Below are 20,658 nucleotides of genomic sequence, written 5' to 3'. Positions count from 1 at the left end.
TAGGTCTCAAAGCATTTGTCTACCATCATACTCAGAAGAATCCTCTCCCTGTGTGGAGGAAGTTACACAAGTATAAAGGTGCCGTGTCCTTTTACAAGAAAAGATCTAAGCTGTACCAGCAAATGCCGGTATAACAACTTCAAACTAGTGCTTTGCCCACATAAAATTATTTTGTTTAAAAAAAAAATTGCACTTCAAAACAAAATGGTTATCCCAGTAGGAAGAAAATGCACAAAGCCCAGGACTAAGGCTTGTTAGCAAGTCACTCCTCTATATAAATACTATACAGTTCAAGTAGTTCTGCAAAATCCCTTCATATTTTAAGTAAGTCAGTGCTCACAGTATGGGTGGGACATCCCCAAATACACATGTGGTCTTTGCATTTATGCATTTTACTAGCATAGCCCATGCAAAATTAACTGGGTTTGCATACCACGTAATTTTCAAAGTCACGATGTAGATGATAAAGCAAAAGCAGGCATCACTGGAACACTTATCAGTTTGCTTCTCACTGGGGACTGTTCTGTGCCAAGTATCTGAAGCTTATGTTAGCAAATACTGTGGTACAACACAAGCAGCTCTGTAAAGGAAAGCAAGTGGTGCTTGCACGTAAATGATCGTTGCTTCAAAACCAATGGATGATGGATGCTGAAAATAGCATTTGAGTCCTCATCTTACGTGTATCAGTTGTCGGACACACACTGGCCCAGACAGCTAGTGAGGAAAATGGAGATTTGCAACAACTGTCACCCACAGCAACCAGCCAAATTGTAACTTCTTCCCAGAGGAGGGAATCAGTAGCAAAAACCTAGTACTTCTTTGATGCAATCTTGTTGTGCACAAACAAATGCTTGGCTTCCCTGAGTAATGTAAGGCTCAAACAACAAGAAACAGTTTCCTTGCTCAGTATTCATAGCCACTTTATCCAAGACAGCACTAGCTCTTTCTTAGATCTCTCACGGCCAAGCTGTACATGCCTTTTTGAGTATAAAGGGCTTTTAATGGCCTTCTCTTTCTGGTCCTGAGGTATTTTCTTGCTGATAGTCATTCGCACTTTCAAAACTTGTGTTGTCATGTCCTTTCTCCTCCCCACCTTTGCTACCCTTCCTTTCAGCATCTGAGTTATTCCCCTTCGCTCTTCCCAATAGCAAGTCATGAGGAGCTCACGAGAGACACTGTGTCCCCAGTCACAGTTTGGGTGCCTGGAGCAAGCATCTCCCCTACCAAATAAATGTTGCACTTGCAGAGAAAATTCAGTGCTGATCTGGAGCATGCACAGCAAGCTCAGCAAAAGGGCACAGAGAAATTTTGGTGCCCTCTCAGAAATTTCTACTGGTTAGGTGTAAATGTTCCAGGGCTTAATATCCAATTAAGTTTGGGTGGACTTTTGTGGAGGCTGGAAGGTAAATGTATTTGCAAATGCAAAGAGGAATGAGCTAATTAGTACAATACAACCTTTACCACAGCACTAAATGTCTACTGGGCCCATTATCACCGTATGAACCTCCTTCTCAGAGGACCCCCAGCTCTGTCAGCAGAAATGTGCTGCTTTGCTGTGTTCCCTGAACAAACAGAAAGGCCCTGATGTCGAGGGTGAAATGCAAGGAGTGACGCTCTGTGGTGGTTTAAGGAAGTAAATGAGGAGGCACACTGTGACCCATTGAAGCTGCTGGGGAATCCAAGCGAGGAAATTTGAAATTACCCTAAAAGGGATCTGATGAGAAACGGGGGATTAACACTTCAGCAGTCACAAATAGCCAAGCCCTTAGTTTTATTTGCCTCCCTGTGGCACTACACCCAGCAGCACAGGGCACCTGGGTCATCAAGCTCACTTTGTGAGCTGTTTTCATGGTATAGCTGACTCTATCTGAAGAGGAGCTCTGTCCTCATGTTCTCATCTGCTGCCATATGTGTCTGCTCTGACCCCACAGTGACCCAAACCAACAGGAGAAATATCCTTTTGTGGGACTACTTTTCAGCCAGTTTAGCTGAAAACTAATTGGAGCAGGAGCAACCCAGCTGGCAGCAGCCAGTTGCAGCTTGACCCAGCCGTACTGTAAAATCACAGCACTGGATGGGAAATTTAGCTTTGCGGGCCATACCTAAGTGAGACATTCTTCCCGAGCAGCCGGGTGAGGCAGACAGGCCACACTTCACTACAGAGCTGACAAGAGAAAGCAGTAATTACATGAACATGAGATCTATTACCTGACCGTTGTTGTAAGATGGATCTAAGGTGTCATGTGGAGCGAGGCAGTCCGTTAATTTTCCATTCCGCCGGCAGCCCAGGTGCACCAGATCTCTGCAGTGAGCATGGCAGGTGTACTTGCAATCTGAAAAACGCACACAGACACCAGAAAAAAAAAAGAAATAGAAGTGGTGTTTAGAAATGACGTTGCTGCAGGCAGAACCTAGGAGGGAGACACATCCTCATTTGCTACGTGACCTCAGAGAAACTACCACCTCTCGACTGAGTCTCCCCGTCCATACGTAAAGATAGTAATAGTTACATATTATTGGAGATGTAAATTCACTGGAGCAAAGGTGACAGTGTGGCACACCTCCCAATGTCACACTGACATGGCTACAGTGATGCAGTTTGCTAGTTAGATCGGGGCTGCCTTGGTGAGATGTTTTTGCAAAAGGTCTGTGCCACAAACTAGGTATTAGCTGTTATAACGTAAGCATGAAAGGGGCTTCTCAGAAAAGACACAACATTCATGATTTAGAGATAAAAAAATTCTACCCACCTACAATTAGTGCTACATGGTTTTATGTGTTTTAAGCTCTAGGTTCTCTGAAGAACATGCACATGAATATTGAAAATAGAATGAGAAGCTTATCTGAAGCTGTAATTAACCTGGTAAATCACAAAGTTGCCTTCAGGAACAATTCAGAAATTTCACTTGCTGGCTAGCAAAGTCAGCTAAGATGGCTATTAGAAATGTAAGTTCATGATAACAGAGGCAGATGGCCCCATCTCTAGTGAGAAATCAGATGATCCATACAGCCTCTAATCTCAAAGAGAGAATCACTTTAACAGTATTTGCAAAATCAACCTGTATTTGCTCTAAAGCCTTGTTGCATTTGCTCTTTTTCTATGTAAGTTGGGCAGAGTTCATGATACCACCTTTGTCTAGCACTGAATGTCACGTTCTATTTTTAGGTTTTAAATTGTTTATAATTTTGCCAAAGAGCAACCACTTGTACTTCAAGTTTCCATGCTGGGGAACATCATGCTGTTTGTTTTAGAACATTTCAGCTAAAACAATTCAGCCATTTCCAAGAATGAATTTTGGAGGACATGCTTTCATTTTCCCTAACTAAACTACACTTGAAAATATTTTCTTGTTACAAAGCTTTATACTTTCCAGGTTTCTAGCAAAAGCTGAATTCTGGATGGGCTTTTTTTTGTTCCCTTATCAGCCTCTCAAAAATCTGTTTCCCTCATGTTTGATTAGATTCCCATTACAGCTCTCGAAGAATAAATTCTTGAAGGTTCCCATTTCCAACCCATACTCATCACCAGTGTTATGGGGCAAGGCAGCAGAGTGTTCCCTGAAATGCTGCTCTTCTTGGCTAGGGACTGGATCTTTAATGCAAGAACCCTGTACCAGTAGATCATCCAAAAGCAAAAATTATAATGTTGATGAAGTGTAAATATGCAATCACATTTCTGTGCCTGATACAGAATTTATACTATACTTGCATTAAGGGAAGAGTAAATATATTTTATTTTGCATAAAGTCTGCCAATACAAATTTAACAAGTCAAAACTTTTCCAACACCAGTGACCAAGCAGAGTAAGTCCATCCTGGATCAGCACTCTGGATCAGATAACTAGGATGTTTCTGATCTTAAACCAGACTGACTATATAACAATAATATGTCTCAAGTCACAATCCTCTTGAAACATCAGCAAGTAGCTTCCAGCTAATTATGGGGCAAGAAGGACCCTCTTGCAGTATAAATCAAAACACCGAAAAAAGGCTCTAACTCTCTAAAACCATTACTGTATTTAATGCAGAATTTGGAAAACATGAAGCAAAATAGGCAGAAGACTACAGGGGGAAAAAAGGATGGTTAAGGCAGCTGTGTGGTGCCCAGGAGAAATGATAGCTGTCCCTGCACCCTTGTGTGATGCTGGCAAGTCATGCCAGACATTCTCCAGTTGCTGCCCAATTTCTCCTGGGTGCCATGTTTGAGCTACTTCATCTGATTTGCAGGAAACATGGAGCATTCACAACTGCAACTGAAGCCAGGGAAAACTATGCTTTTAATCCAAATGAGGTTTTTCAAGGGCTCTGTTTTATGCTTATGCAGCTGGGATTATTTTTCAGACGACTCATGCACCTCATGGAAGAGTTCTGGAGAAGAAAGGACACTTGCGTTTGTGGACCCCTTGAGAAAAATTTTGTATTTGAGAAGGGACCCTGTAAGATGTAGTTGGAAAGCCTCACCCATACCCGACAGGATTAAAAAAAATTTGGAGCTGTCGTTCATCAGGTGAGGGAGCAGGGCAGCTCCATGGGAAAACCAGGATGGGAGCACTTAATTAAAAATGACATTGTAGTGTATACACAAAAGAAGGTCAAATGAAAGCAATACTTAAATTCCTTATTGTTCTTAATTTCTGAGTTCTTTTCTTTGCAAGTTGAATTATCTTCTTAAGAAAAAATGCTTATGAGATTGCACTGTACATCTACCCTTCTATTCTCCCCTGAACTGCCAAGAGAGCTGACCAATTTCAACCACAAATGGTCTAAAAGCTAATTAAGTAAGTTCATAATGAGTTTTATGAAAATTATCTCCTGGCTAAAGGAGGGAGACCCAAACTAGTATGCATACTCAGGGCAAGGCAGGCAAAACTCAGCCGTTACGCCATTGTCTGGTAACGTCTGGACAATCAGCGACCGCACTTCACCTCCGTGGTGAGGGAAATGGCGCACAAATCTGTAGGAAACCAGGCTTCACTAATTCCCCAACTTTCTATGATTACACAAACATATATACCGAGCACACACCAATTCTAAAGATGCATTTTCACAAATAATATTAGGAAAAAATCTGTTAGCTAAACAGTGTTCTGAAACCGGATTACTAATTAAGTTAGGAAACATTATCTCTCAATGCTGTTTTGTTTGTCATTTATATTCATTTTAATTTGTGAGTCCATAATGTCATTTGTAAGACAAGCCCATAATTTCCACCTGGCTATTATAGGCATAATTGCAAAAAATGTAGAAGCTTCATCTTTGAAACTCTTTCTCTTATAAACTACATTTTAACATACTGGTTATAAGTTTAATGAGTCAGACAAGAAAAAAGAATGATTTTTTTCTAGAACAGTAATACTTAAGCCTTTTTTCCTATGCGTTTTAGCTTTAAACACATTATTTTATTCCATTCATGGCATACAATATTTCACAAAGGTCCAGGTAGCATCAAATAAAAAATAATATCTTTTTCTGGTAATCCTTTACTGGACCACTCCCAAAATTGCCATGAGTCCAAGAAGTAGGGATTATTCTGGAAAGACTGTTTTGGTCATCTGACTGTGGATTGCCACATTATTTCTGCTTGGAAAGCAATGAGAACCAGGTGTTGTTTCCTGATGTGGTCTGAAATGTATGCTGACCTTTGAATTGAAAGATCTGGGGTCTTTAACTGGGTACGGTTGATAAAAGCATTCACTGACATTTAGAAAAGCTAACAGGTTTATTTTACTAATGCTCAGACTGTCCTGTACACTGAAGTTATTTATGAAAGTGATGCGTCAATGCACACTGAGTATGCATAATCATCCTGCATCATTAGGAAATGCAAAGTAGGTATGCATTTATTAAACAAATAATATCCTTTAAAAATTTCATTGTCAACTACTGAGACATAATGTAACACCTTATTATTTACTATTCTGTTGCAACAGTGGCTTGACTAGAGTGATAGAAAAAAATAACTTAGCAAATTTTACAATTACATTAAATCAAGACAACTCCTATCCTGCCTTCACAAGGGTGAACTGTAAGACTTCAATATATTCATTTTATGTGAATAGTCCCTACCTGATGTTTGGGTTTTCTTCACCTGAAACTTGATTTTGCATGACAGCTTGTAAATAGCTGTTCCCATAACTGATTTGCTCCAGGGCAGCGCAACAGAAAGCAAGCAAGTGAACAGGCAGGCAACCCAACAGATGCTCCAACATCAGACCCTAGTAATTGAGCATTACTGGATCAGGCAGAGGCGGGCAGAGGCTCAACAGCAAACTCTCTGTCCTGCTGTGGTCTTCCCTGCCTAGGAAATGTGTGTGTTTGTTTCTGTGATGGCCCAGACAAATTTAACTTCCAAATGGATATGCAAAATGTATGTGGTGCCTGAGCAACTGAAGCACAAGGAAAGTTCAAAGCCAATTTTGTATTATGTTTGCATTGTTTATCAACCGCAGTAAGATTGAAGAAGTGCTTATTAGAAAGCGTGAGGAGGGTATACAACTTGGTCCTGCTACTGTGTGTGTTAGGAAGTTAGCAAGTAAAATCATCTTTACTTGACAGCCTGTGGCTTGGTTCCCGCAATCAGAAGAGAGATTACTGCTGTGCTTGCTGTACTGAAAGTATGCCTGCAAAGCTTCTTGGAAAAATATTCAAACTACGTAAGGTGCTTAATGCTTTAATTCTTAATCCATTTTCAGCCAGCAGGTCACAAAAGGAAGGAGAATGAAGTTCAGCAATATTTCTCCTGCAAGACAGAATTGCATTGTATTTCTACAATACATTGATATCAACATCTCACATTTTGGTTTGTACTTAATATATATTGTGCTGTTCTCCCTTTTGCTGATGCTCAAATGTCTACAGTCTAGTTTGATGCTAAAGTTGCTACCAAGATCTTTTTTAGCAGTTTCACTAGAAGTTGTAGTGGAACGAGAAACCTATTTGGATAAACAGCCTTCAGAAAGCCTTAAGCACAGCTGCTAGGAGTTGGAAATCTGCTGTAACATCGGTTTTATCTCTATGCAATTCCCTTTATTTCTGATTATTTGTTTATTTATTAGTCTCACTTAGCATCAGTCTGAGATTAAAATAAAGTTCATTGTAACCATATTTCCCAATTAGTGAGTCATGGGTGATTTTTAAGGTATCACAATCATTACAGATGAGACAGACTTTCCGAGCTCCTTATGGCCATTCTTTTCCCTGAGGGATCTCTGTGCGCATTTTGTGCTCTTTCCCTGTTGTAGAGCTAGGCAAGGGTTAGATCAGACTGTAGTCCAGCAAAGCCCACATCTTCCAAAACTCTGTAAAGCTGTGCCTATCCACAAGTACCACTTTGCCACTTAAAGTCTTCTGATCTGCTGTTTCGCTGTAGAATCTGCTTTCAGCAGCTACACTGGCCATTGTCACAGCCACTGGCCCTGAGACCCTATATGGGATACACACTTCCCATAGAGAGAATTTTCTACCATTTTCTCAAGCACAGAAAGACCATAGAACTGGCTTAACTTGCCTCCTAAGGAAATGCTCCAAGAAGCTTACTACAGGTATGTCTACAGGTATGTCTAAATAGACAGTGAAATCATCTTGTTTCTGGAGTGGCACTGGAGAGTGCTGAATTAGACCAGAAGATGTAACCAGATGTGCATTCTCCTTCAAGCAGATGAGTACTGTCTGCTGGAAAGCAAGTGGTCTCTCTCATTCAATTCCTGCTTCCTACAGCTGTTGTAACCCACTTGAAAATATTAGCAGGCAAGCATAGATAGAAACAGCAAAGGATGAAGACTTTCAAAGTGCTGGTGCTAAAACTAGGCTTGAAGATTTAAACACCCACACAGAATTGGAATCATCATCAGAGGCAGTGACACTCACTGCTTACAGAGCACTCAAAAAAAATCTGGGTGCTCAATATCTTGGAAAAATGAAGCCATTATTATGCAAGTGCCATGGTTGGAAAGTTGCAGCCATTGTGTCAAATTTTCCACCGCCTGTTCCCCTCCTGCATGGGAAGCTACAAAATCAACTTCAGTTTCCTTCCTTATGCAACTACACGAACTGCCATGGGTACATCACAACAGATGAAGTATCCATCCCTATTCATCCTTTCCTTGCAGAATAATAACAAAGAACAGAATATCTGATATACTGCTTTTCAGAAACAGAAGTGATGTTCACTCTTAGAGAAGTACTACACCAAACTTCAAAGATTATTAACATTTGTAGCATCTTAGCATCAAAAGACAAACTCCTGGACAAGCTCAAACACAAAAAGGAAGCCTACAGAGCGTGGAAGCAAGGACAGGTAGCCTGGGAGGAATACAGAGAGATTGTCCAAGCAGCCAAGGATCAGGTTAGGAAAGCCAAAGCCCTGACAGAATTAAATCTGGCCAGGGACATCAAGGGCAACAAGAAAAGCTTCTACAGGTATGTTGGTGATAAAAGGAAGACTAGGGAAAATGTGGGCCCTCTCTGGAAGGAAATGGGCGACCTGGTTACTCAGGACATGGAGACAGCTGAGGTGCTCAATGACTTTTTTGCCTCAGTCTTCACCTGCAAGTGGTCCAGCCACACCGCCCAAGATGTAGAAGGCAAAAGCAGGGACTGGGGGAATGAAGAACCACCCACTGTAGGAGATCAGGTTCAAGACTATCTAAGGAACCTGAAGGTGCACAAGTCCATGGGTCCTGAGGGAACTGGCAGATGAAGTGGCTAAGCCACTATCCATCATATTTGAGAAGTCATAGCAATCCATGGAAGTTCCCACTGACTGGAAAAGGGGAAACACAACCCCCATTTTTAAAAAGGGAAAAAAGGAAGACCTGGGAAACTACAGGCCAGTCAGTCTCACCTCTGTGCCTGGCAAGATCATGGAGTGGATCCTCCTGGAAACTATGCTAGGGCACATGGAAAATAAGGAGGTGACTGGTGACAGCCAACATGGCTTCACTAAGGGCAAATCGTGCCTGACAAATTTGGTGGCCTTCTACAACAGGGTTACTGTGTTGGTGGATAAGGGAAGAGCAACGGACATCATCTCCCTGGACTTGTGCAAAGTGTTTGACACTGTCCCGCATAACATCCTTGTCTCTAAACTGGAGAGACATGGATTTGACAGATGGACCGCTTGGTGGAAAGGAACTGGCTGGACGGTCGCACTCAAAGAGTTGTGGTCAACAGCTCGATGTCCAAGCGTAACCAGTGATGAGTGGCATTCCTCAGGTGTCGGCATTGGGACCAGTGCTGTTTAACATCTTTGTCGGCGACATGGACGGTGGGATTGAGCGCACCCTCAGCAAGTTTGCCGATGACACCAAGCTGTGTGGTGCAGTCGACACGCTGGAGGGAAGGGATGCCATCCAGAGGGACCTTGACAGGCTTGAGCGGTGGGTCTGGGGGAACCTCATGAAGTTCAACAAGGCCAAGTGCAAGGTCCTGCACACGGGTCAGGGCAATCCCAAGCACAAATATAGGCTGGGCAATGAGTGGATTGAGAGCAGCCCTGAGGAGAAGGACTTGGGGGGATTAGGGGATGAAAAACTGAATATGAGCCAGCAATGTGCGCTCGCAGCCCAGAAAGCCAATCATACTCTGGGCTGCATCAAAAGAAGTGTGGCTAGCAGGCTGAGGGAGGTGATTCTGCCCCTCTACTCCACTCTCATGACACCCCACCTGGAGTACTGTGTTCAGCTCCAGGGTCCCCAACATAAGAAAGACATGGACCTGCTCGAGTGGGTCCAGAGGAGGGCCATGAAGATGATCAGGGGGCTGGAGCATCTCCCCGATTAGGACAGGCTGAAGAGAGTTGGGGTTGTTCAGCCTGGAGAAGAGAAGGCTCTGGGGAGACCTGGAGACCTTATAGCAGCCTTCCAGTATTTAAAGGGGGCCTACAGGAAAGTTGGGGAGGGACTGTTCATCAGGGAGTATAGTGATAGGATGAGGAGTAATGGTTTTAAACTAAAAACCGGTAGATTTAGATTAGATATTAGGAAACAATTCTTTACTGTGAGCGTGGTGAGGCAGTGGAACAGGTTGCCGAGAGAAGTTGTGGATGCCCCATCCCTGGCAGTGTTCAAGGCCAGGTTGGATGGGGCTTTGAGCAACCTGGTCTAGTGGAAGGTGTCCCTGCCCATGGCAGGGGGGTTGGAACTAGATGATCTTTAAGGTCCCTTCCAACCCAAACCATTCTGTGATTCTACGATTCTATGAAAGCATGGTAGACTTGTAAAGCAGTAGGAGTACAGAAATCTATGACGCTTTGAACAGGAAGGCAAAAGAAGCAAATGAAAGTGGAAGGAGGCCAGCTGATAGAATAGCCTTCATTGTATAAATGCATTTTTTCTTCATTTTTGCTAAAATTCTCATCTTCTGTTTTCACACAGCTGGCAAATATAATTTGGATTATAATCTTCAATTAGTAAAAAGCAAACAAAAGCCTCTCAAACACTCATCTATCACTACATCTAATATATTCACACATTTTACTAGTTAAATAATAGTCTATAAAATGTTATTTGTCACAAAACCCTAAAATTGAAGCCAAAAATCAAAGGAATATAATTACAGATAGGTGCTTTATCAGGAAGAGTTAAACCATGATCTATTGGTGACTTTAAATAACCGCAGCTTTGTTAATACTAGTCCATGAAAAGTCATCAAATTATACACTGCACTTTATGGTTAATGCTGATTTAGTGAACAGAATAATTTTGAACAAAGTCATACTGAAAACCTAAAATGAGACCAGTTAATTGACTGTACCAATATTGTCCTCGATGGAAGAGGATGTACTGGGTATAGGAGCAGGTTTTATATTACAATATAAATCAAATGCAGACATGGCACTTTAAAACATGCTCAGCTCATTTGGTTTCTATGAGGAGAAAAAGTTACATGTCTACGTATGACACAAAAGTTACTTCCAAGTTTAAATGACTATTTGGAAATAAAGGTATTTCTGCAATTTCATATCTGAGACTGTTGTTTGACTTATATCTTTCTGACTTCAGATCAACAGAAATAAGAACTACTCTGGCTCCTGACTAGAGAATCAGAATTTCAAAGCTCCTCTTCAGAAGAGCAGGAAATTGTTAAGACAGTCAAAGTTTGGTTCCCATCCTGCATTCCCACCAAGCCGAAAAGGGCACCTCTGGTAGTTTTTGTACTTTTGAATCATAAGAAATGATTAATACACATTTATGCTGATTTTTCAAAGATCTCTATACTAGAAGTTGTCATTTCTTTCTGGCTGCTAAGTTTTTCAACCCTGCATCCTAGCATTGTGCAATCCCAAACATTTACATACACACCAGATAAAACTGAATTCTGCCAGGCTTGCAAGCCCATCTGTAACTGCCAAAGCCCCACTCAGGGTCAGGAACCCTGGTCTGGGAACAGGATAAACGCCTGTAACAGGCTCTATTAGGAGCTGCTCATGGTGACTGAGATAAAATTAACCAGAGTGCCTAAGGCACAGACCTGCAAAATCATGTATTTGCATATATTTGGACCTCAGCAGAAGGCAGGTGCTTTAACTCTAATAGAACAGTCCAGGACCCAACCCAAGCTGGGTTTTTGTCTCCAAAGCATTTTACCAAGCTAGAGTTTGGGTACTGCACAAAAAAATAATGCTATATTACTCATCAGTTTAAGATTCAGAGTTTTTAGATAACAGTTTATCTATCATCTAGGCAGGCAACAACCTGACTTTGCCACATCCAGAGGACATTACATTTGCAAAACAGGAGGAAGCGATCAGCCTTTTGGTGAGAAGAAAATTCCTTCTCGAGTGAATCACTGACCGAGAACTCCAGGAAGGCACAAAGGAGAAGATTAGTTATAAAAATCAGCAACCTCCATGAGCCTGGGACTAATGACCCTGCTGCCTGGGAACACTGGGACCGCATCTGTGATCACACGCACCAGAGAGTAAATAATTAGTTAATAAATAAATTCAGCTTCCCAACGGCAAAACAGGATGGAATGACAGGCATTTTAGACTGAACAGCCTAAACCAGGGGTTTTTTTTCAGTTTTTGCTGCTGGTACCTTTATAAACCTCTACAATCCTGTAGTCTATTTTGGAGCTTTTCAATACTTATTTTTGTACAAGCTTATCTTAACCTGGTTTGTGCCAGAGAGTTTGCTAGACAGCTGGTAAACACCAAGACTCATGTGTCCTGTGGACATGGTCACCCTTAGCCAGGGGGTTAGTGAGACAGGCTCACCAGGACTGACACACCAGGGCAGCTCACCATCCTACCCGAAAAGTGGAAGGAGACATTGCCATCTAGCTGCACGTTGAAGAACTGGGATGTAGGAGTTCGCATGGATGAAGCATCTTCGAGAGACCACTGTAGCCAGGTGAGCTTGCTGGCAGCCACCACAGAGAAGGTCCCTGACCGCTGAGGGAGGATTGTCCACTCTTCATGCCAGAGACTGTAAAAACCATGCATGTGGAAGGGTTAATGCCTATCTTCAGCTACTAAAATCTACCCTGGTTCTCAGATGCTTAGATGTCTCTGAGCACCTGGCCCTACATGACATAGGAACATAAATCCCATTGATTTACTCTGGAGCTATTACAGAATTAAAGTCAATTTAATCTGTTTGTAAAGCTTGTTTGTATTTTTATCAACATGACAACAGTCTCAGGTCTTCTCCCTCCTTCCACTGCTTGCCAACAGGCTCCAGCTAAGACTTGTCACAGGAGACTCTTGCACAAACCCGGGATCCTACACAACCAGCCTATAAACAGGCCAATGCTCCTGAAAACTACTACACCTCTTCTGCTTTGTGTGCAGTCCTGTTTACAGTCTCCACTCCCGCAGAAACATAACACCCAGTGTTTGACAGACCACCCTGAAATAACCACAAAATCTGTTTGCAAACAAGGCTGAAAATATTTACTTCATTCAATCGAAGTAAGGGTTAAAACATAAATTTGCAATAGTGGAAACACTTTAAAAAGGAAAGCGCAAGACAAGAAAGTACATGTTTATATTATATTTACTTCTCACAATCTCCTTTATCTGTTTCAGCATCACAGGTAGCTGGATAGCTGGACTGCATCCCCTCCTGAGGCTACCCCAGGACTATCATGCTTTTGGGAGCTCTTAGATCTGCCTGTTTCTGGGAGGCAGACTGAGGGGTACAGGGCTGAGTTCTCCTTCCCCAGCCTGAAATGTCTCCTCCCTGGAAGGGAGTTAACTGGGCACGGGAACACCACACAGTAATGCCAGCCTGTGAAGGAGAGGAAATACTTCATTTCTCCTTCCTCCTTAGGTTCTCTTGATATACACACACCTACAGCATTCTTTAGTTAGTTTAACTTCCAGGCTACAGCTTTAAGCTGACTCTGCTTGTACAGTCTTCTGAAAAAATGGTCTGAATTGCAACGCACACCTTGAGAAAGAAGCTCCTCAGGCTGATAACATTCCTTCTGCGCTGAGCTTTGAGACCAAACATGAAACGATGAAACCGGGAAAGGGGGGGTTCAATTAAGCAAGCTTCTCCTCCCCATGTTCCTGGCTAGTTTTCTGAGGTCCCCTTCTAGGGACACTGTCACACTCTGCCAAAAACCTTAAGATAACCTTAAGATTTAGTAGATTTTTTTAAACACCCTGTAGCACTGCAATTCCTGCTGCCTTCCAAAGCTCCATACATGAAAACGGCAAGACCTGGTAAGACTCAACTTGTTAATAAATGCAAAGACTAGCAAATCATACCCACGCTTCGCAGCAAACGCAAAGGGAATGACTAAGCGCTCAGCTCCCACTAGCACCTTTCCAGAGACAAGACCTCAGCCAGCATACAGAGCCTACAGCTCCTAGTTCTCCACGCCAGATAGGGGTGGGGAGGACAAATTCCTCTGTCCAGTAACTTCAAACAAGGGATTAGAAACAAAACTCAGCAGATATCTTTATATGTATCACCTTGTCTGTCGTTTCATGACAGACTTCAGAGAGTGCTTTTGTACTGCTGACACAGCGAACCACGCACCCATCACATACAGACTCATGGGAGAAAACACCAGCAAAAATCTGAAGGACCTGGAGAGTGACAGGCTTTACTGACCATGTGTGGCAGTGACAAAACCAAGGTACCACAAAGCAGCTGTACTTCTTCAGTTCAAGAGCAAAAGGATTACGTTTCTGGAAGAGAAAACAAACCTTATTCTCTGTTTCTGATGTTAACAAACTGCAGTGAAGTTACACCACAAAAAAAGAAAAAAGTGCCCTGTAGATAAAATCCTAGATTCAACCTGCCCTGGAAAGCAACTTACAATAATTTGTTTACATAGAATTAGTAATTCTTCCTTTTATGCTTATTTGTGTACGACTGCAGCAGTCATAAGATATCTCTACAAATCACCGAGCAGCACAGGGGAAGAGCACAGGGCTGAGCCCGTGGCCAGCAGCCGGCTCACAGCCCTCAGAGCCAGGCTGGAAGCAGGCAGGGGGAGGGACACCAGAGGCTGCCCACCAAGCGCTGGCTGCTTCTCTCTGCCTTTTCTCACCTGCTCCATAAGTCCAAGCAGCCAGAGAGGAGCCGTGGTGCTGCACTGAGCTACACTTGCAGCAGTGACGTGGCAGCAGAGTGGCTACGATGGTAACATAGGAGGTACAGCTCCGTTCCTTGGACAAATCTGCCCACTGGCATTTGGACCCTAGCTACTAACCTAATCCACCAGACCCAGTATGTTCTACCAATTGCTTAAAAGCAGCCCAGGTTGTCTTCAAATTAAATTAAGTTTTCATTCAGAAAACACAAAATGCAGCGGCCCAGAGCACGTGCTGAATTCCTGACCTCTGACGGAACAGAGCCTGAACGAGGACAGGGACGCAGGTGCACCAGCTCCTCACGCCTGGTTTTCCTTTTGTGGCAGCTTCAGAAAATGCATTTGAAATCCACCTTTGAGAAAATTAAAGGCATCAGATGTTACATTCAGTAAACACCTGGCTTGGGAACACATGGCTGCATACACTTCTGCACTGCAAATGTGAGGGAAAGTAACAGAAGAATTTCTGTTTAAAAAGTCAAAAATTGTTCCAAAGTATTTACACAGTTCCACTATGTGTCACACTGGTATTTTGGGACTTCCACTTGCTCTGACTGTTAGCCTCTTTCCAACGTTAAAAACCTAAAAAAATGGGGAGAAAAACCCTTCCATGTTAAAAAAAAGTGAGCTCTCTCTTCTGTATGCAAATCCAATAAAAATACTGCTTTTTGAAAGTGTTTACTCCAGTGCCCTCTATTGCTGAACCCCCAAAACAGCCAGCATAAAGTTAACTCACAAATCAGCACTTTCTTTTGTTTTTTCTTTAGAAGAAACCTGACCAAAAAGTAAGAACTGGAAAGGAAAGTATGGTTTAGGTCTAGCTGCCTGCACTGCTGAGGAGCTGTGAGCTCCTGACCAGACCTGAGTTAATAAACTCCCTATTCTTGCTGGAATTAATAGCAGACAAGAGGTACCACTTTCAGTTCATGGAGGGGATGGATTATCGAAAAGCCATCCTGAGTGCTCAGAGAGGACCTGATTTACCTGCTTTACCCAGCCACAATATTGGGAGTTCATTCTGAATTGCTGCTGAAGGATCAATGATCACTCTATTAGGGGAGATAAAAACAGAGATTATATCCTAGCAGGACAGAGGACAGACCTTTAGCTGACAGTTCACATGAAATTTAAAAACTTGAACTTTCTGCCAAACAAAAGCTGCAGTCTGTTATGTTTAAATGTGAGATGAGAAAAAAGTCGAATCAAACCCATCAAATTAAATGAAGCTCAATACAAAAATAGTTGTGCTTGTGCAGAGTGTTCTGTTGATCAACCCTAATGCGGAGTACAGCTCAATCTGAGCATGCTTTTGCATGCTGCATCCACACTCAGTCTTTGTTTACATATCAGGCTCTAATGTTACATTACCTCTTTAAAACAGGTAGTTCCACACTACTAATTTATTAATGTTTCTCTTCATAAATGACCAATCCACAGCTTTTATTTCAGACATTATAAGTCACCATTCCCACCCTGATAGCAGACCTTGAAGCAGATATATTGGGGAGGTGCTTAGTTTAATGCATACAGTTGGTCATCTTCTTTTCTTTGTCTTGTCTTCCTACGAATGCCCAGGGCAGCAAAGAGATGCAGTGGAGAGACACAGCATCATCCAATAGCTATTGTTTGACACTGGCAAATGAAAGAAAGAATGTGGCAGCAGAAAAACAGAAAGTAAAATTAAATGTTCCAAAGTACTTCAGAAGAACAAGCCCACAATTGGCATAGTACTAGCAATTCCTGGCGATACTGACATCTCTCATCTGTTGTGGACATTCACTTTGGTAATCCAGACCCAAGCAGCAATTGGGCCTGTGAGATGACGTTCAGTCTCTGAACAGATTTTTTGTCTTACATTTATTACAGGCTTAGGAAAATCTTAATAACTCTCTGGGTACAAATCAGGATTTTCCTTTGGAAGGGAGGCAGAGTAGGCAAAGAGATTCATCTTGTCTCATTTAAAACTGGTAGAGCCAAGGAAAAAGGAATTTAGTGGGATGCCACATTTGTCTCATCTAATTATCTGAGAAATGGAGTAAAACAACACATGATGCAATTTGAAAAAGCTACATGACTGGTCAGAGCTGTGAATGATAACCACTACAGAGAAAAACATACCATGGATTACCTGGACACTAAGAGAATGCATCTGCCTTGGAAAAATACAAACTCACAAGTAACAGAAAAGTTAAACAGTTATTTAATGGGTGGAGAATTACACAGAAATCAACAACAGTGAGAGAGGCTTTCATATTCCTTAGCCTTTATCAGTATTGCACTTGAAAAACACAAGAACAGATGGACTTGGTTAGACCAAAGATCTATCTAGGCCAGTAGCCTGTCTTGGGAAGAGCCTGCCAGCAGACATTTAGGGAACACATATAAAGAAAAAAAGTTATGTGTGATATTTCCCCCTTATGCCTTTCTACTCTCTGGCAATCTGCAACTTAAAACAAACAAATGAGCCAGAGGCTGTATCTGCATCTTTTTATTTAATATCCCTTGATGGCTCTTTCCTCCATGAATTTATCTAATCCCTGCTTGAATACATTTATACTCCTAGTCTCCTAAACATCCTGTGTCAGTCAGTTCCACAACTGAATTACGTGCATGCATATGTGAAAGAGTAGTTTGTTTTAAGCTCCTTGTTTGGCCATTTCATGGTGTGGCCCTAACTTTCATGCTATGAGAAATGCTAAATAACTATGCTGTTTTCAATTCTCCACACTGCTCTTACTAGTACAGAAGCATATTCTCTTGCAGCTGCCTCTTACCAAGCGGAAAAGCCCTGGTCTGTAGGATGAGGAGTTTGCTAATCTCTTTGATAATCCAAAGTCTTCTCTTGTATCTTCAAATACTACTATACCCTTTTTAAGAGGGTGGGGTGATCAAACTGCTTCATATGACATGTGGGCACAGCACAGTTATCTGGGTTTTCCCTTTATTTCTTTCATAATATTTCCATATATTCAGTTCCCTTTTAGCTTGAACACTGAGAAAAGTCTCTTCAGAGAACCATCCACATGATTCTGTTTTCCAAGTGATAAAAACTAAATTAGAAGCCACTGCTCTATGTGTGCAGTCAGCATTTTCCCCATACAGTTTAGTTCGTATTTATCAACACTAAATTATGTTTTACTGCCCAGTCACTCAGTATGATGTTTCTACAGCCTTCTACAATTAACTTTAAACTACCTTGATGACCTGTTAACACTGACATCCCGCACCCACCTTCTTTTTCATTTTGTTAATAAATGCTTTTTTATCGCAGATGCCAGCACAGCTTCCTTTAGAACTAGGTAAATGCACTTTTAAGCAAATAATACAATTAATTTTTTATATATATATATATATATATATATACTTAAAATGAAAAGAGAAAGGAAAAGCACATATAGAGATGTTTTTGAAAAGGAGACTAGAAATTAAAATCATGCTCTCACAATACACAAGATCTTTAAATGGCACACTTCCATTAATAATCTATGTATTCTTAAATGAACATTGGCACAGGCTATTAAATTATGATTAAGAACAGTCAGATCAAATGGGCTGAAACGTCCAAAGTAGATGAACAAATATGAACTGAAAGGACTGCACCCAGTCCTAATGCAGGCAGAAAACCTGTACGTATGGTCTGATGGTAAAAGGCCATCAACTCCTACCTGCTTCCAATCTGCTGCAGTATCCTACCCATCTGCAGCACTATATAAATCATAGCCATGAACCAGACATTCAGGAAATAAACAGATAAAACAGTCTGAAAAAGTTGGATCAGAAGTCTTGGTTACCCACCCAAGCAGGTCCCAGTGAGATGTGACCTTGAGTTGCTGGATCCATGCTCCAGAACAGCCACTTGCAATCATAAGCTCACCTTGTCTGCTGCCATGTTAGGTATAAATATAACTGATTTACATCCAAGCTGGTTTCCACTGAGACAGTGTCCTTCTGCTCCCTCTCCCAAACACAGCTAATTAAGCCTTCAAATGATATTCCCTTGGAGGTAGCCATCTTGTCCACCATCTGAGCTTGAACGCTCCAGAGCCACAGCTCCCAGATGCCCTTACACTCCATTTATCCTCTGTGTTGGGCCAAAACTCTCTCCATCATTCCCAGAGATGGGCGGTCTCCTTCTAAGTGCCCCTCTGCAAGCCCTCGCTTGGCCTGATGTACCCATCACACCACAGAGCATTGCTCCTATGCACAGGGCAGCTGATTCTCAGAAGAGAACTGGAGCCTCAGTGAACTGTGGGGATGGCCAGGTGAACTTTTTTTTTCACTAAAAGCACAGGAGACGTATAGGTGCTCACTGGACAGTTGCAGGTGTCTGCGCAGGAGACATGGACCAGACTATGGGGGCTGTAGAGGTGTGACATGCCACTGGCCCGAGGGAGCAGGGGAGGCAGTGGCTTTCACCCACTGGGTTTTGACACGAACACAGAAATACAGTGACTTTATCTGTTCATTAAATATCCAGTTATGTAGTCTCACAAATGCTAGGTATGCTACCTCTACATACCCAAACTATTCCCAGAATAATCTGATTAAAGAGGTCACATAAGGACAGAGGCGCTTACAGCATACGCCATCACATGTTAGCTGGTCAAATATGAAACTAAGAAATGAATTCACAAATATTTTAAACTAAGCCGCTCTAAATTGACATGTGACACTAAAATTATGTTCTCCCTTCCCATAAGTGTTATAGATTTATTTTGTCAGCTGCATATATTCTGGAGAGAGAGTTCAAAGGTTGACTTTTCTCTTTGGTCAGTTAAACCTTTATATGCGAATTCCTTTAGGAGGTAGCAAGTTTAAGGGATATCACCATACCTCTGTACGGGTTTCCATTTATTTTGCATGACACATATTCTTACATAATCATGATTTTACAGTGGACACTTGACCATTCTGATCAAAAATCCTTCAGAATCAATAAAAATACTCTAACTTTAGAAAAGGACTAAAGTGGTAATACATTAGAGCAGGAAAGTTGCAAAAAAAACCCCAATCAAGAGTGAAGGACAAAAATCAACCTCAGGCTGTGTGAAATACAGTTAGTTTAAGATTTTGTCAATAAATTCTCACTTTCTGCCCTCTGAAAGAGCCTTCCTATGTACTGGTAGGACAGTAGCTCAAACTGCTGAGAACCCTCCCCAGCCAAGAGCTGAGAATAAAGCTCTTCATGAGCCGGTAGGATTTGGCAAGAAACACGACTACACAAAATCACCCACCTCAGACTGACTTAATGTGCTGTATTTATTTATTTATTGTAATGGCTTCAGAGCAAGCAGGGTTTGCCACCAGAGCAGTTTTGTCAAAGTAAAAAAAATTACAGCAAGCACTGTGCTTTTCATGTTTGCCACAGGATATTATGGGGTGCTTTTCTGAACAGGTCTAAAATCTGGTTTTCTCCTGTATAAGCCTGAAAAATGTCATAAAGGTTTAAATCAATGCAGATCACAAGATCATCTCTGCCAGGGGTGAGCATTAGTTGCTTTGGAAGAAACTGCGAGAAACAATAACAGTTGTAGGATCTGAGCCACAAAATTATCTCAAACCAATCCCTAATTGTTAAAAATTACCTTAAACCCTGAAGCAAGAAGACTTCTGTCTCTTTCAAAGCTTTTCTTGTAGCTTCAATTGTCATAATATTGAATATTTTTATTCTTCCAGACCCTCTTTAAATCTTGTTAGATTCCTGACCTCAGCAGCATCCTCTGGTAATGAGTTCTGCAATTTAATTACATGCTGAATAAAACATAATAAAAAAATTTCCTTTTATTGGCTTTACATTTGTCACTCATCATCTTATTGCTCTGCTATAAGACAGAGAAAATAGTAGGTACTTGTCTATTTTGATTTTTTTGATCATTGTTTTCTACAGTGTTATCATGGCCCTCTATGATATTTTTTTCTAATTCCTTTGTGTTTCAGTACGCCTCCTTGTGTGTAGGTACTTTATCATGATAAAATTTCTAGTCACATGATGTGTCAACACAAGTTCTATGAAGATGTTGTAGGAAAAAGTCCAAACGTATTTCAAAGAAATTAAGGCTCCAGAACCCTAAATACTACATCCCTCAGTTTAAGCCTCTTACAAAATGTT

Source organism: Haliaeetus leucocephalus, unplaced genomic scaffold (assembly GCF_000737465.1).
Source record: "Haliaeetus leucocephalus isolate CR32 unplaced genomic scaffold, Haliaeetus_leucocephalus-4.0 Scaffold151, whole genome shotgun sequence".
NCBI lineage: Eukaryota > Metazoa > Chordata > Aves > Accipitriformes > Accipitridae > Haliaeetus > Haliaeetus leucocephalus.
Note: the sequence above shows the minus strand (reverse complement) of the source record.